Source organism: Ovis canadensis, chromosome 15 (assembly GCF_042477335.2).
Source record: "Ovis canadensis isolate MfBH-ARS-UI-01 breed Bighorn chromosome 15, ARS-UI_OviCan_v2, whole genome shotgun sequence".
NCBI lineage: Eukaryota > Metazoa > Chordata > Mammalia > Artiodactyla > Bovidae > Ovis > Ovis canadensis.
The window spans coordinates 81,861,097-81,876,575 of NC_091259.1; the positions used below are offsets into that span (position 1 = coordinate 81,861,097).

Genomic DNA, 15,479 nt, shown 5'->3' on the forward strand with positions numbered 1-15,479 from the left:
TGGTTTCCCTCACACAATGCAGATTTGCTTAAATGGGAATTAGGATTAGTGCCGGATTTCACCTCTCCTGGCAGGCTGGTAATAAACTAATCTCCTCTCAGGCTGCAGGAAGACAGAATTCCATCGAAGACTGAAGACAGCTTCGGGCTCAGGAGTGCAAAACCCGAAAAGTAATTTTGTTGTTGACGGGCCTTGCTCGCACCTCCTGACACACAGCCTGCGGCTCCTTCCCAGCGTGGCTGCAGCCTTTAATTTTGTTAATGTGTGACATTCACCCAGGCTGTGTGGCTGACGGGCACACTTGACATTAATACGTGTTCCTCGCGGTCCCTAGAGCTCATAGAAGCTCATTATCAGTTCTGAGCCTGTAAATGTAGTTCCTGGGCTCAGGTGGGCCAGGAACACAGAGATGCTCCGGGAAAGTGGAACAGTGGACAGCTACGTAAGCCAAGAAATAAACTCCTGCCTCATCCAGGGAACACGACCTCCCAGGCCACCGGGAGGTGAGCAGAAAAGCAACTCTGAGTTCAAGTTTGCATTCAAGCAAAGGGGCTCCTGCCCTGCTATTTGAAGGGAGTTAATCCAGTATTGTGGGGCTTCCCTGGTGGCTCAGCACTAAAGAATTCACCCGCCAATGCAGGAGACTTGGGTTTGATCCCTGGGTTGGGAAGATCCCCTGGAGAAGGAAATGGCAACTCACTCCAGTATTCTTGCCTGGGAAATCCTGTGGACAGAGGAGCCTGGTGGGCTACAGTCCATGGGGTCGCAAAAGAGTCAGACACGACTTAAGTGACTAAACAACAACAACAATAGGGAGAAGGCAGTTTGTCAAATGTGATGTTTGCAGAGCCTCTGCCTGGCCGTCCACCTTCGAGGCATCCAGGCTTTGAAAGTGCTTGAAACCATCCACACAGAAATGAGTGCATCAGCGGGACCATGGCCACACGGTGGTAACAGCCAGAAATGGAAATACTCACTATGCATGGTGGGCGAGGGGAGGGATTGTGGTCCACACCTACCGTGGATACTGTGCGACTGTGAAGAAGACTCCAGAAGATGCCTGTGTGCTCACTTGCAGCGGTGGACATGGTCTCACGGAGAGCTGGGGTGGTATAACACGTGGAGATTTCGCGGTCTGCCTGTGGGCCACTGTGGGTACATGCTTATCACACATGTACACAAATACGGTGCTAGTGGTGAAGAACCTGCCTGCCAGTGCAGGAGACATAAGAGACGCAGGTTCGATCCCTGGGTGGGGAAGGTCCCCTGGATGAGGGTATGGCAGCCCACTCCAGTATTCTTGCCTGGAGAATCCCATGGACAGAGGAGCCTGGTGGGCTACAGGCCATGGGATCACAAAGAGTCAGACATGACTGAACCGGCTTAGCATGCACACACACACATATGTGATTACATGGCCTGTAGCCTGGAAGGTCATATCACAGAGATTGCACAGTGAGTCTATCTGTTAAACAGGATAAATGAGTATGGAAATACTTGCACTTTTGTAGTTAAAAATGAAAATTATGTACATATACATCCTTATCCATATGTGTATGGATGCATATGGAGACGGATATGACTGTAGGTGTATCTGTACATGTATATGTATCATGAATTCCTCTGTAGCTTTAGTCTGGCCCATGACACTCGAGGCCCCCTGGGCTGACACCACTTGGGTGGATGTCTGAGGCATCCAAATAAATAGCCAAATTAGGTAGCCAAATAAAACGAGGTCATGTCCTCCAGCCAAGCCTTGTTCCCCATCAGTTAGCAGAGAGTTCTGAGAACTTCTTTTATGCATAGGGTGCGCTGGTGCTGGGACCTACAGGGCAGACCTTGAACTCATTGCTCTCCTTGAACTAGGCCTCCCCCACCATGGACAGGGCAGTTTCAAGGGCTTGACTTCCCTGAGTGTTGTCCCGGGTCTGTCCCTTTTCAGCAGTATGGCCATATGGGCAAGTTAACGCCTCGGAATTCATCGTGGTCCTCATTCCTAACGGGGCCATACTTTCTCATGAGATTGTTGAGGGTGTTGGGATTATTGTCATTATTATTTGAGGCAACATGAAATTTAATCGGGGCTTCTGCGCGGACGGGTCATTGGAAGGCAGGGATGGGGGCCCCCGGCCCTCCCTGTTTCTGCTCAGCTGTGTCTTTTGCTCAGCTGGGCATGTGAACGAGCTGGTCCCCTGGAACCGGCCTAAGCCTTGGCTGACAGGTATGCCGCCTGCACGCAGTGAATTTGATCCTTCTCCAGTGACCTTCGAACTCTTCGTGAAACTGACAGAGAGGAGGTGGGGCGTGTGGGGAGAGGCTGGATTTCTGGGTCCTGGGCTCTGGAGCTGAGTTGTTTTTCTCACCATCAGAGTGTTCTCCGCTTACTACTTACCTGTGTCTGAAGACCAGATCTTGAAAGTGTGGGTCTGCCCCAGAGCCTGCATTCATTAAGCAATGATTAATTCGCTTTCGCATTTTCAAAATGACTCAGAGAGGCTTTACTTCGCCTGAGGAAAGTGGAGTCCCCACACCAAGTTGATAACATTCTAGCTAGAAGCAAAGAGATGCAGTGTGGTGCTGCAATCAGCCTGCTCCGTGTTATCACAGGGCCGTTGTACAGGCTCCCAGACTGAAAATACACCCTGAGCCCTAGGCAATGGGGACACCATCCTGGGACCCTCGGTGGGGCTGGGTGCTTGCTTCTGTCTTGCTGGGCCCTGTCTGGCTTCTGTATCACCTCTCGCAGAGATGGGAGGAGAGAGTAGGTGAACATCTAAGCGACGTGGCCCCCAGAAGCCGCATGCCCCCCATCCCTTGCCTTATTTGTTTATTTTTGGCGGTGCTGGGTCTTCGTTGCTGCATGGGCGTCTTCTCCAGGTGGGGCGAGTGGAGGCCACTGTCTGATTGTGGTGTGCAAGCTTCTCATTGCGGCGGCTTGTCTGGTGTGGACCACGGGGTCCAGGACACACGGGCTCAGTAGTCGAGGTGTGTAGGATCTTCCCAAATCAGGGATCGAACCCGTGCCTCCTGCGTTGACAGGCGGATTTTACCCCTGAGCCACCAGGGAAGCCCCCCTTAGCCTTTTAAAATGTATTTTTCTCTATCCTCCTTCTAGAGTTTATCCTGAAGCCACTATCAGAAAGAGACCTCAGGAGAATCTTGACACTCCAGGCAGAAGACACCAATTGAAAAAGGTACGGTTGGTGCCCTGGAGGCGTGGATCTCAACTTATTCAAATAGGAGGGTCGAATCTTCTCTCCTCTCCCTGCTCTCAGACCCTCTGTGGCTGAGTGAGAAAGCTCTCAGTTCATGCTGGAGGCTGCAGGGCAGGCGAAGGGCGGCTTTCCTCTTGTCCTCACCCCCAGATATTTGCTCCCTGCTGGGAGCAAAGGTGAGGGGTGAGGGATGAGGAGGAGGCTGACGCTGAAGAGGGAATCTCACCAGACTGGGTGCTACCCCACTGCGGGGCGGAAGGTCAGGGTTGGTCCTGAGACAGCCCAGGAGGTTGAGGGTTGAAGGGCTGGAGGAAGTGAGCCGTCTGGGGGAAGCAGAGTTCCTGGAGGCTCACAGAGGGTCTCCCCTCTGTCAAGGACCCCTCCCTCCCCTCCCCCACATGCCCCTCCCCAACACCTCCTCCACACCTCTCCCCTACACCCCCCTACCCCACCCCTCCCCCGCACCCACCATAATCTTGGGATTGTGGGAAGGAAATACCTTCCTAGGGTGATTTCCACCCGTCTCTCCCCTCCTCCTCTCCCCCATCCCAAGACTCTCTTTTTGGATAAAGTTTAAATCCACAAGTACTAGGATCAGTCATCACATACCACGATGGAATTGGGAATGGAAAAGCCTTGGTCTGCTTCTTGGGTTCTGGAAGCTTCTTGGCTGCTCACCATCCCAGGTGTGGTGAGAGGCCGGCTCGCCTCATTTTTTCCCTGAAGGTTCCTGAATGAGAAGCCAGGATGTTTGGCTTCTGGTTCTCAGTCTGTGCCTTATTTCCTCATCTGTAAAAATGGGGCAGCAGTGACTCAAATCTCTGTTCCAACCACACGTCCCCGGTTGCTGAGGTCCCAAGACCAGGGCTGAGCTAGAGGAAGGGACAGGTGGTAGTGTCGGGGTGGGGGGAGTGGCAGGGAGGCAGAGGTTTGGTCAAGTCTGTGGCGAGGAGAGGGGATTGGAAAGCTCTGAGGGATCTGATGGCCTGTCTTGAGTAAAGGATGACGCAGACCCTCAGGGGAAAGAGCACAGGTGCAGACCACAGAGATGTAGACGGAACTGTGTTTGAGTCCCTGCTAATCAGAAGAGTCAGATTTACTAACCTTGACTGAAGCTTCTCCATGCCAAGTGCAAGGTTAAGTTGCAGTTCCTGTACCAACAGCCCTACTGTCACCTCCATCTTAGGGAAGAGAAAACCAGGTCTCAGAGAAGTTAAGTGACTCACTCAAGGTCACACAGCACTGTGTGGCTGAATTTGAAGCACCTCCCTGAACTACCCGACCATTCTTGTGCATTTTGCTTACTGGTTCTATGACTTGAATCTTAAGGTCAAAAAATTCCTTGAAACTAAATCACATCTCTGAACTTCATTTCTTGAAAAAGACATGAACGTCTTTTAAACAATTTTTTTTTTTTTTAAGTTTGGGTTCTTGTTAAAATCTCTGTGGGTCTTGGATTTCTGGTGCCCGTGATTGGGTTTGTACTTGGTCATTTTCTGAGTCACTAATCCGATATTCCACCAGTTTCCAAGCTTGTCCTGTCAACGGTGGAGTGTGCCTCCTGGCTGGCTGGGGTTATTTTAGGTTGAAATCCGAGGCAGGGTGGCCAGGTCCTAGCAGCAGATAAAGCAGGACCAGGTCAAGGGCCACCCAAGTGGACAAGGCAGAGGGGGCACTGAGGCCAGGAATCGGGGGTGGGGGGCTTCTCTGGAGCCCCCACAGCATCTGTCCTGCAGCTCCCCGGGTTCCACCAGCCACCTCGGCCATAATATTCTGTGTAAACCTCCTGATCCCCACAGGAAGCAATCACCTTATCAGAGCCTGGATTCCTGCCTGATTTTCTTAATCAGGGGAAGGCGCTGAAGTGAGTCAGAAGTAGCTTAACTTCCTTAGGATCTTTCTTTAAGGGATGTTTCTCCATCAGGGGAAGCCTTGGGGCTTGGATGGGAGGAAAGAGTCTCTTGAAGTACAGAAAGAAAAACAGTAAGGAGGCTCTTGATCTTGGTTTACCATCAGCAAGGCTGCTGAGACAGCAGTGATCTCGTCTGGCCTCTGTTGTTAATCAGGAAACAGAAATGTTATAGTCACAGGGAGCACGTAAAGATGACCATCAGCTACGGGCAGACAGGCGTGCACTGTTGTGGGGAATGTTTGCCGGCCTCTCGTAGCCAGACTGACGGAGGCTGAGTCCCAGCTCCGCCCTTCAGTAGCCGTTTGACTCCAGACGAGTGCTTTGATCACCCAGAATGATCTCAGTTTTCTTATCTATTAAGTGGGCAAATAGCACGCACCCTCACTGGGTGGTCGTAAGGGCCAGGAAATAGCCAGCGCGATGCTCCTGTTTGCTTTGAACGAGGGTCGCTCCCTGGAATGATGTGGGTGGCCTTCCGAGGTGACCTCTGTGAAGAGGCTTGGGCTCTTGACATGAGAAAGCTGGGTGTTTGTGAGCACACAGTGGGGTCACCCTGGAGACACATACCTCTTTCTGGACGTGATCTAAAAATGGCCCAAGAGGAAGCGCCTGGATTGTATCAGCTCTCTGTTCTGACACTCCTGGGGCGTGAGGCCATGTCGGGTGTGAACAGTTCTTCCTGAGCCTTAATTCCATGGTTTACGTTTGACTCCCAGTGATCTTTCCTGGACCCTTTCTGGAGATAATCACGGATCCTCCCCACCTCCCGAGAGGCAGCGATTAGTAAGCTCTTTTTAAGGACAGTTGGGATTTTGGAAAGTGGTAAATTATTCTAGGATTCACCTCTGAAAAGCAGCAAGGTTAGGACCCAAACCCAGGGTTCCTGCCCTAAAGAGAGCGTGTTTGCCATAGCACCCCACAGCACCCACAGCCCCCTCACAGGCACTTGTTCACATTTCCAGAGGCACACTGTGTATGTCCTTAGGGACGCCACATAGCGCTACAGTGATTCCCCGTTGTGCCCACAGAGGCACCTAAGACGTTCATGAAGCAGCCCCCGGACTCACGTCATCCCATGGCGTTCATGGTGGTCCCCACGTGGCTTAAGAGCGCCCTGCATGCCTGCAGTGACGCACCGTGGCAGGCACCCACAGTGGCACTGCTCCTGTGTTCTCCACCCAGGAAGAATGGGGAGTCCCTTGATGTTTTTATCTCCCCAGCCAGCCCTTTACAGCAGGCTGCGCAAATGAGTGATGGCAGCTTCCTGGAAGCCTCCAGGTCATCCTCCTGCTGAGATCTCCCAGCAGGAAGCAGGTGGCTGGCGGGTGGTGGGTGGTGGTGAAGAAGGCCTGGCTGCCACCGCCTAGAGCCTCTACCCACTTACCTATTCTCCCTTCTGTTGCTTGTGCTTTCGGTGTCACGTCTAAGACTCCGTTGCCAAATCCAAACTAATAAAGATTCACCTCGTGTTTTCTGCTGAGAGTTTTAAGACCTTAGCTCTTAAATTTAGGCCATCGATTCATTTTGAGTTAATTTTTCTATATGGTTTGAGGTAGGAGTCCAACTTCATTCTTTGGCACTTGAATATCCTTGGACTACCATTGAAGAGACCGTTTTCCCCCATTGCATAGTCTTGGCACCCTTGTTGAAAGTTCATTGGCCATAGGTGTATAGGTTTGTTTCTGAATTCTCAATTCCATCCCACTGATCTATTTGTTGTTGTTTAGTGTATAAGTCTTGTCCAACTCTTTGTGACCCCATGGACTGCAATTCACCAGGCTTCCCTGTCCTTCACTGTCTCCTGGAATTTGCTCAAACTCATGTCCATTGAGTCAGTGATTCCATCCAGCCATCTCATCCTCTGTTGTCCCCTTCTCCTCCTGCCCCTAATCCCTCCCAGCATCAGAGTCTTTTCCAGTGAGTCGGCTCTTCACATCAGGTGGCCAGAATATTGGAGCTTCAGCTTCAGCATCAGTCCTTCCAATGAATATTCAGGGTTGATTTCATTTCGGATGGACTCGTTTGGTCTCCTTGCTGTCCTCTGGTCTGTATGTCTATCCTTATGCTGTTACCAGCTGTTTTGATCACTGGAGCTTTATGTGTAAATTTTAAGAAGAGTATTAGTATATTTTAAAACTCCCCAGGTAATTCCAATGTACAACCATGATTGTGCACTGCTGGTGTTTTAAGGAAGATAAAGCACAGTCAGGGAGGCTGGTTGGGAGCCTGCCAGGATGATCCAGGGCAGAGAAGATGTAACCCTGAACTAAAGCTTCAGTCACTAAGGTGAAGAGGCCATGATAAGGTTGAAAGAGGTTAATGGGGGAGATATCCTGATTTTCCTTGATTCTGGAAAGGCTTCAGAGATGCCAAACAAAAGACAGTGGTCCAGGTGAGTCTGACTAACCTCTTACCCAACCCTAGTGTGATTTGGAGGAAGACCTGAGTCCCAATCCAGCTCATCTGCCTGTGACTCATGACAGTAACCTGGTCCTTCTCTGCCCTCCAGGGTATTGCCCATACCAAACCTTTCCTTTCTTTTCTTTTTCAAGTTGTTTAAAATTTGCAACAAGTTCATCCCAGGACCACACACACATTGTCCCTGTGTTTTTCCCTCTGAAATGTCCTCTCTCCCTGACCTGGTTGGCTGTGAGAACAAGGCCAGACCGACCCTTCACTCGGTGGGGTGACCACTCCTTCACATCATGGATAGTTAATAATAAGTCTAAACTTCCTCATCTAAAAATAAGCAAAGTATTACTTTTCTGTTCATGTAGCAAAAATGAGCATAACATGCCCTTAAAAGGTTTTATTTTTTTTTTTTAAGAAATGACATATATCCACACTATGAATCACAGCTGAAGAACTTTCAAATAGCAAGATGTGGCAAAGAGGGAGGGAGTATTCATTTTCAGATGCGTTTCAGCATCACAGAGGGGAAATGCCTTGCCCAAAGCCGCAGAGCTTTGGAAGGAGATGGCCTTAGTGTGCAGGTCTTCTGACCTGGACTGGTGATCATCCTGCTGCACCCAGCCACCGTTTTCATTGGTTAACAGTGTAAACTAGGGCTTCCCTGGGTGGCTCAGCGGTAAAGAGTACACCTGCCAACGCAGGAGACACGGGCTCCATCCCTGATCCGGGAAGATCCCACATGGCGCGGAACAACTAAGCCCGCGCCCCACAGCTACTGAGCTCTAGAACCCAGGAGTTGCAACCACTGAGCTCAACATGCGGCAGCTGCTGAAGCCTGCACACGCTAGAGCCGGTGCTCCACAGCAAGAGAAGCTACCGCCATCAGAAGCCCACGCACCACAGCAGAGAGCAGCCCCCACTCGCAACTAGAGAAAGCCTGTGCACGGCAAAGAAGACCCAGCACTACCAAAAATAATTTAAAAAAACACGTGTAAACTAATGTATGTTCATTAATAGCCTACAAATAAAGAAAAAAGCCCAAATCAGCCGGCAGTGCGCCTTTGGTGGCCGTGGCAGTGTATTGTCTGCCCAGAGCTGTTGATGTGAGATGTGAATGGAGACGCTAACTGTGCTTTAGGGTTTGCCACGACGCCTTCCTTTTCTGGGCCACAGGCAGGGCTGTGTTGTGGGATGGAGGCAGGAGAGTGGGGTCTGGACTCTGAAGCTGTTTTCTCTTTTAAAGTACACTTTGTTTTCTAGAGCAGTTTCAGATTCATAGCAAAATGGAGGGGAAAGTGCAGAGACTTCTCATATTCTCTCTGTCTCTGTGCATTCCTACACACACATGCAGCCACCCCCACTACTGACATCCCACACCCAGCGGTACATACATTACAGTCGAGGAACCTACGCTGACACATTGTTATCACCCAAAGCCCATAGTTTATGCTGTGGTTCTCTGCTGGTATTGCATATTCATTTTATGGGTTTTGACAAATGGATAATGATGTATCCGCCATCACAGTATCATACAGAGTAGTTTCACTGCCCTAAAAATCCTCTGTGCTCCACCAATTCATCCTCCCCCCACTACTGAACCCTGGAAACCTCTGATCTTTCTACCATCTCTGTAGTTTTGCCTTTTTCCTGCATGTCATAGAGTTGGAATCATACGTATGGAGCCTTTTCAGATTGACTTCTTTCACTTAGTAATGTGCGTTTAAGGTTCTTCCATGTCTTTTCATGTTTGGATAGTTCAGCTTCTTTTTTTCCCCTATTTTTTATTGTGGTGAAATATATATAACAGAATTTAATGTTTTAACCATTTGAAGTGCACAGTTCAGTGATATTAAGTGCATTTAAAATTGCTGTGCAACCATCCCCACCATCCATCTCCAGAATGCCTTTCATCTTGTAAAAATAAACATTAAACAATAATTTCCTATTCCCTTCTCCTCCCAGCCTCTGGCAAACCCCATTCGTCTTTCCTGCTGCCATGATTTTAACTTCTTTAAGTGCCTTATAGAAGTGGAATCATCCATTATTATTATTTTTGTAACAGCTTATTTCACTTAGTGTAATGTCCCCAAGGTTTGTCCATGTTGTAGTGTATGACAGAATTTCCTGCCTTTTTAAAGCTGAGCAATATTCCTCTGTATGTGTGAACCACATCTTGCTAATCCATTCATCTGCTGATGGACCCTTGGAGTGCATCCACACTTTAGCCATTGCCAGTAATTCTGCTAAGCTCATTTCTTTTTAGCACTGAATAGTATTCCATTGTCTGGTTGTACTACAGTTTATTTATCCATCATCTACTGAAGGATATCGGGCTTCCCTGGTGGCTCAGACAGTAAAGAATCTGCCTGCAATGCAGGAGACCTGGATTCGATCCCTGGGTGAGGAAGATCCCTTGGAGGAGGGTATGGCAACCCACTCCAGTATTCTTGCCTGGAGAATCCCCATGAACAGAAGAGCCTGGCGGGCTGCAGTCCATTGGGTCGCAAAGAGTCGAATATGACTATGTGACTAAGCACAGCACAACTGGAAGATATGTTGTCTGCTTTCGAGTTTTGGCAATTATGGGTAAAGCTACTGTAAAACTTCTGCAGGTTCTGGTGTGGACGTAAATTTTCAGCTCATTTGAGTAAATGCTAAGAAGCACAACTGCTGGATTATACAGTAAAAGTTTGCTTAAGTTTGTGGGAAACTGCCAAGCTCTCTTCCAAAGTGGCTGTACTAGTTTGCCTTCCAAACATCAGTGGATGAGAGTTGTTGTTTCACTTCTTTCTCAGCATTTGGTGTCAGTGTTTTGGATTTTGGCCATTTTTACAGGTGTTTAGCAGTATCCAATTTTGTTTCAGTTTGTACTTCTCTGATCACATATGGTGTAAAGCATCTTTTTATATGCTCATTTTCCATCTGTGGATCTTTGGTGAGTTGTCTGTTCAGGTCTTTTGCCATTTTTAAATTGAGTTGTTTGTTTACTTATTGTTTGGTTTTACAACAAAGCAAGTTTACGAATTTACAAGTTCCTTGTATATTTTCAGTAATAATTCTTTATCTATGCATCTTTTGTAAACATTTTCTTCCAGTCTGTGACTTCTTGTTTTCTTGACAATGTCCTTCAGAGAACAGAATTTTAAACTTTTAATCAAGTCTAGCTGATCAATTATTTCTTTCATGGATTATGATGCTGTATCTGAAAAGTCATTGCTCTACCCAAAGTCATGTAGATCTTTCTCCTGTGTTATCTTTTAGGAGTCTCATAGTTTTGTATTTTATGTTTAGGTCTGTGATCCATTTTGAGTTAATTTGGGGGATAGTTATAAGATCTGTGTCTATATGTGTGTGTACGTGTATGTATATATATATATTTTGCTTGTGGATATTCAGTTGTTCCAGCACCATTTGTGGAAAAGACAACTTCTCCACTACATTCCTTTTGCTTCTTTGTCAGAGATCCGTTTGCTGTATTTATGTGGGTCTGTTTCTGCTCTTTATTCTTTTCCATTGATTTATGTGTTCACTGTTTTGCCAGGACCACACTGTTTTGATTACTGTAGCTTATAAGTCTTGAAGGCAGTAGTGCCCGTCTTATGACTTTGTTCTTCTTCTTCATTGTAATGTTGGCTAGTCTGGGTCTTTTGCTTCTTTATGAGACTTTAAAATCAGTTTGCAGGTATCCACAAAACAACTTTCTGGAGTTTTCTCTGAGGTTGTATTGAATCTATAGATCAAATTGGGAAGAACTGACATCTTGACGATGCTGAGTCTTTTCTGTCCATGAGCATGGACTATCTCTCTAATCATTTAGTTTCTTCTCTGATGTCTCTCATCATAGTTTTGCAGTTTTCCTCATATAGATCCTTTACATATTTTGTTGGAACTATACCTAAGTATTTCATTTCTTTGGGTGCCAATGGAAATGTATACTTTTTTAAAAATTTCAAGTTCCACTTGTTCACTGCTTGTGTATAGGGGAGCAATGGACTTTTATCTGCTAAGCTTGTATCCTGCAACCTCACTTTACTATAAATACTTATGAGTTCCAAGCAGTTTTCGGTCAGTTTTTTCAAATTTTAAAGATAGACAATCATGTCATATGTGAACAAAGACAATTTTATTCTTTCCTTCCCAATCTGTAAGATTAAAATACCCATAGAAAGTGGAAAAGTTTCCTTCCTAATACATGAAAATAAAAAAGTCTATGTCTTATTGCACTAGCTAGGACTTCCAGTACAATATTGAAAAGCAATGGTGAGAAGGGATGTACTTTCCTCGTTTCTCAATGGGAGCATTTCTAGCTTTTCACCATTAAGGATGATGTTAGATATGGAGTTTTATAGGCATTCCTTATCAAGTTGATAAAATTTCCCTCTATTTCTCTAGTCTTCTGAGAGTTTTATTATGAATGGATATGGGATTTTGTCATGCTGTTTTTATATCTATTAATGTGATCATGTGATGTTTCTTCTTTAGCCAATTGATAAAATGGATTACTTTAGCTGGTTTTTGAATATTGAACCAGCCTTGTATATCTGGGATAAATCCCACTTGGCCATATCGTATAATTCTTTTTATACTTTTTTCAATTCTATTTGTTCATATTTTGTTGACGATTTTTACGTGTATGTTTGTGAGATATTTGTCTCTAGTTTTCTTGTAGTGTCTTTTTCAGTTTTGCCATGCCAAGTCGCTTCAGTCACGTCCAGCTCTTTGCGACCTCATGGACTGTAGTCCACCAGCTCCTCTGTCTATGGGGATTCTCTAGCAAGAATACTGAAGTCGGTTACCACTTCCTTCTCCAGGGGTTCTTCCCAACGCAGGGATCAAACCCGAGTCCCTCATTGCAGGCAGATTCTTTACCATTTGAGCCACCAGAGAAACTCAAAAGTCACTCAGTCATATCTGACTCTGCAACCCCATGGACTATACAGTCCAAAGAATTCTCCAGGCCAGAATACTGGAGTGGATAACCTTTCCCTTCTCCAGGGGATCTTCCCAACACAGGGATCGAACCCAGGTCTCCCACATTGCAGGCAGATTCTATACCAGCTGAGCCACAAGGGAAGTCCAAGAATACTGGAGTGGGTAGCCTATCCCTTCTCCAGCAGATCTTCCTGACCCAGGAATCGAACCAGGGTCTCCTGCATTGCGGGCAGATTCTTTACCTACTGAGCTATCAGGGAAGCCCTGTTTTCACTTTTGGTATTAGGTTAATACTGGTCTCATCGAATGAGTCAGAACGTATTTTCTCTGCTAGTATTTTTTGGAAGAGATTGTTGTGAATTGATATATTCCTCCTTAAATGTTTGGTAGAATTCACCAGTGAACCCATGTGTGCCTAATGTTTTCTTGTTTTGACAGGTTATTAATTATTGATTCAAAATGTTTAATAGGTACAGGCCTATTCAGATTGCATATTTCTTTTTGTAGGATTTTTGGCAGATTGTGTCTTTCAAGAAATTGGTCTGTTTCATCTAGGTTATCAAATTTATGGGCATAGAATCATTCACAGTATTCTTTGATTTCCCTTTTCATGTTTGTAGAAACTATAGTGATGTCCTCTCTTTCATTTCTGATATTAATAATTTGTATTTTCTCTCTTTTTTTCTTAGCCTGGCTAGAGGTTTTTTCATTTTTGCCAGTTTTCTCGAAGAACCAGCTTTTGATTTTGTTGATTTTCTGTATTGATTTTCTCTTCTTTGAAGCCTGTGTTTTAATCATGGATGTGTCACTAACTGACATGGATCTGAGGGGTCTTGAGGCTAAGTCCCTCCCATTCTTTGAGTCTCAGTTTCCACATCTGCAAAATGGGTGTGATGACAGCAATGCTTTGCCCAGAGTTAGTCTGAGGGAAGATGTTAAATGTAAGTCCACTGTGTTGATTCTGTAAATACTGTTGAGCCTCTGGTATGTATGTACCAGGTTCTGCTTTATATGCTAGGAATGTAGTATTGTGAACAAAACAGCAAAGTCCCTGCCCTCGTGGAGCTTGGACTCAAGTTGGAGGAGACAGAGATCAGACAAATGAACTGAGTGTCAGACAGTATTACAGGCAGGAAGAGAAAGGGAGGGGCCAGGGATGTGCTCTTTCGGATAAGGCATCCCGATCAGATGTCATTTGAACAGAGACTTGCAGGGAGTGAGCCTGGACTTCATCTGTGGGAAGAGCTTCCTGGTGAAGGGAACAGCAAGAGTAAGGGCCACAATGGCAGCTGGCACGTTGGAGGATCAGCAAGGAGGCCGCAGTGATAGAGCGAGGGAAGTAAGGAGAGGGGGGAGGCCAGGAGGGAGCTGCCAGTCAGGTGAGGACTGTGGATTTGGATTCTAAGTGTGATGGGAAGCCAGTGTACAAGGAGGAGACAGGACCCAGTAAAATAATACATTTTACCAAGATCACTCTGACTGCGGAATAGAGGACAGATTATAGGGGACAAGGAGACTGGGGTAGAGACTGATCCAGGCCAGAGATGAGGTGATTTGGAAGGACAAAAGGGTGGTGGAGGTGCTTTGAAGCCAAATCATTCATCATCTGTTTGGAAAGTAGAGCTGACAGACTAACTGATGAGGAGGAAGAGGAACAGAGGCGTCATGGATGACTAGAGTTTTGTGCCTGTAAGTGGAGACGCCTGGGTGGCTGGGCTTCAGTGAGGGATGAGGGACACGTGCATACCGAGCTCTCTTTTGAGCCATTTTAAGGTGGGACATGGATCCATCCAAATGGAGGTGGCAAAAACACGAATGAAGGTATATACCTGGAGTTCAGGGGCGAGGCCTGTGCTGAAGAGACAAGTCTGGGACCCATCAGCTGACGAGTATTTCCAGCCTTCATCCCTAATGAGACCCCCTCGGGGTGAGTGTAGATGAAGAAGATGATGGAGCAGTGCAGGGTCTTGGAGAACCTGTAGAAGGTACCCGCTGCGGCTACCCAGAGCTGCCCAGAGGGCGGCCCGGCTGGGACCCCAGGGTGAACAGATCTTAGTTTTGCATTGTCCAGGGAACTGTTGCGGAAGAGAAGCCAGCTGCAAGAGCAAGCCCAGGCTTAGCTTGCCCTGAAGGTGAGTGCTGTTCAACTATCGGTGCTCGACAGAAGCTAGAATGGGGCAGCCGGATGAGGTACCTAGGATATGCAACACCCGGGGAAGATGGCTTTTAAGCCCTGTCATCTCTGTACAACAAAATTATTTTCAGTAATAGTGATGAAATAAAGCCAATTCCAATAATGGCCAGAAAAAGCGAAATGTTCCTTTCAATGGACTTTATATACAGAACCATGCCAGTCAACAAATGTTACAGCAGCAAAAAATAGCGGGGGGGGGCGGGGGGGGAAGGAATGAGTTCATACTTTTTAATTAAATTAATGGTTTTTTTTGAAAAAAGAGAAGAAATTGCACAAAGGAAGTTCCAAAAGTGTGAACCCCGCAAGGCTGGGAGAATGAACAGAGGTGGCTGCCTTGGCAATACTCTGTTTCAATGTCCTTGCAGCCACCGCCCTGTCATTGCCTCGTTCAAGTCTGCTATTGAAGACTTGAAGATCTGGCATCTGTGAGAATGTCTAGTATCAAAGGAGCTGGTACAAAGAGAACTAGTACAGAGCACTAGTCTTGGAACCACCCCGTACGGACAGAACTCGCTCGGCTCTGAATCCTTTTTCTCACAACGAGCTTGTGCAGCAGAATCGGCTCGTGTTGGCGTCCGCTGTACCAGAGGTTGTCCTCTGAGCTCACATCCATGTAAGCACAATATTTATGAAAGGTCAAGTAATAAAAATGTGCTTATGTGGAGCTTCCACACATATTATTAAAACTCAGTCGTGATTACAGCAGTTGTTTAGAACTTGGAACAACAAGATTGTTTTTTTTTCAAGGCAGTACGTTTCATCATTGACGTTGTTTAGCACTGTCAGGTTTTAGCTGGTTTTATGTTTGTTTTAA

At 46.7% G+C, this 15,479-nt stretch overlaps 1 protein-coding gene across 12 annotated transcripts in view; it reads left to right on the forward strand.

The window, feature by feature from the left end:
• Window positions 1-15,479, forward strand: part of TSPAN18 (tetraspanin 18) — a 202,813-nt gene that overhangs the window by 37,108 nt on the left and 150,226 nt on the right. For 8 of the 12 annotated variants that reach the window (XM_069555516.1, XM_069555521.1, XM_069555515.1 and 5 more), the window contains exon 2: window positions 3,116-3,194. The exons of the other annotated variants lie outside the window; for them this stretch is intronic. The gene's annotated coding sequence lies outside the window, so the exon portion shown is untranslated. The remainder of the gene's footprint in view (window positions 1-3,115; window positions 3,195-15,479) is intronic. 12 annotated transcript variants of the gene reach the window in all.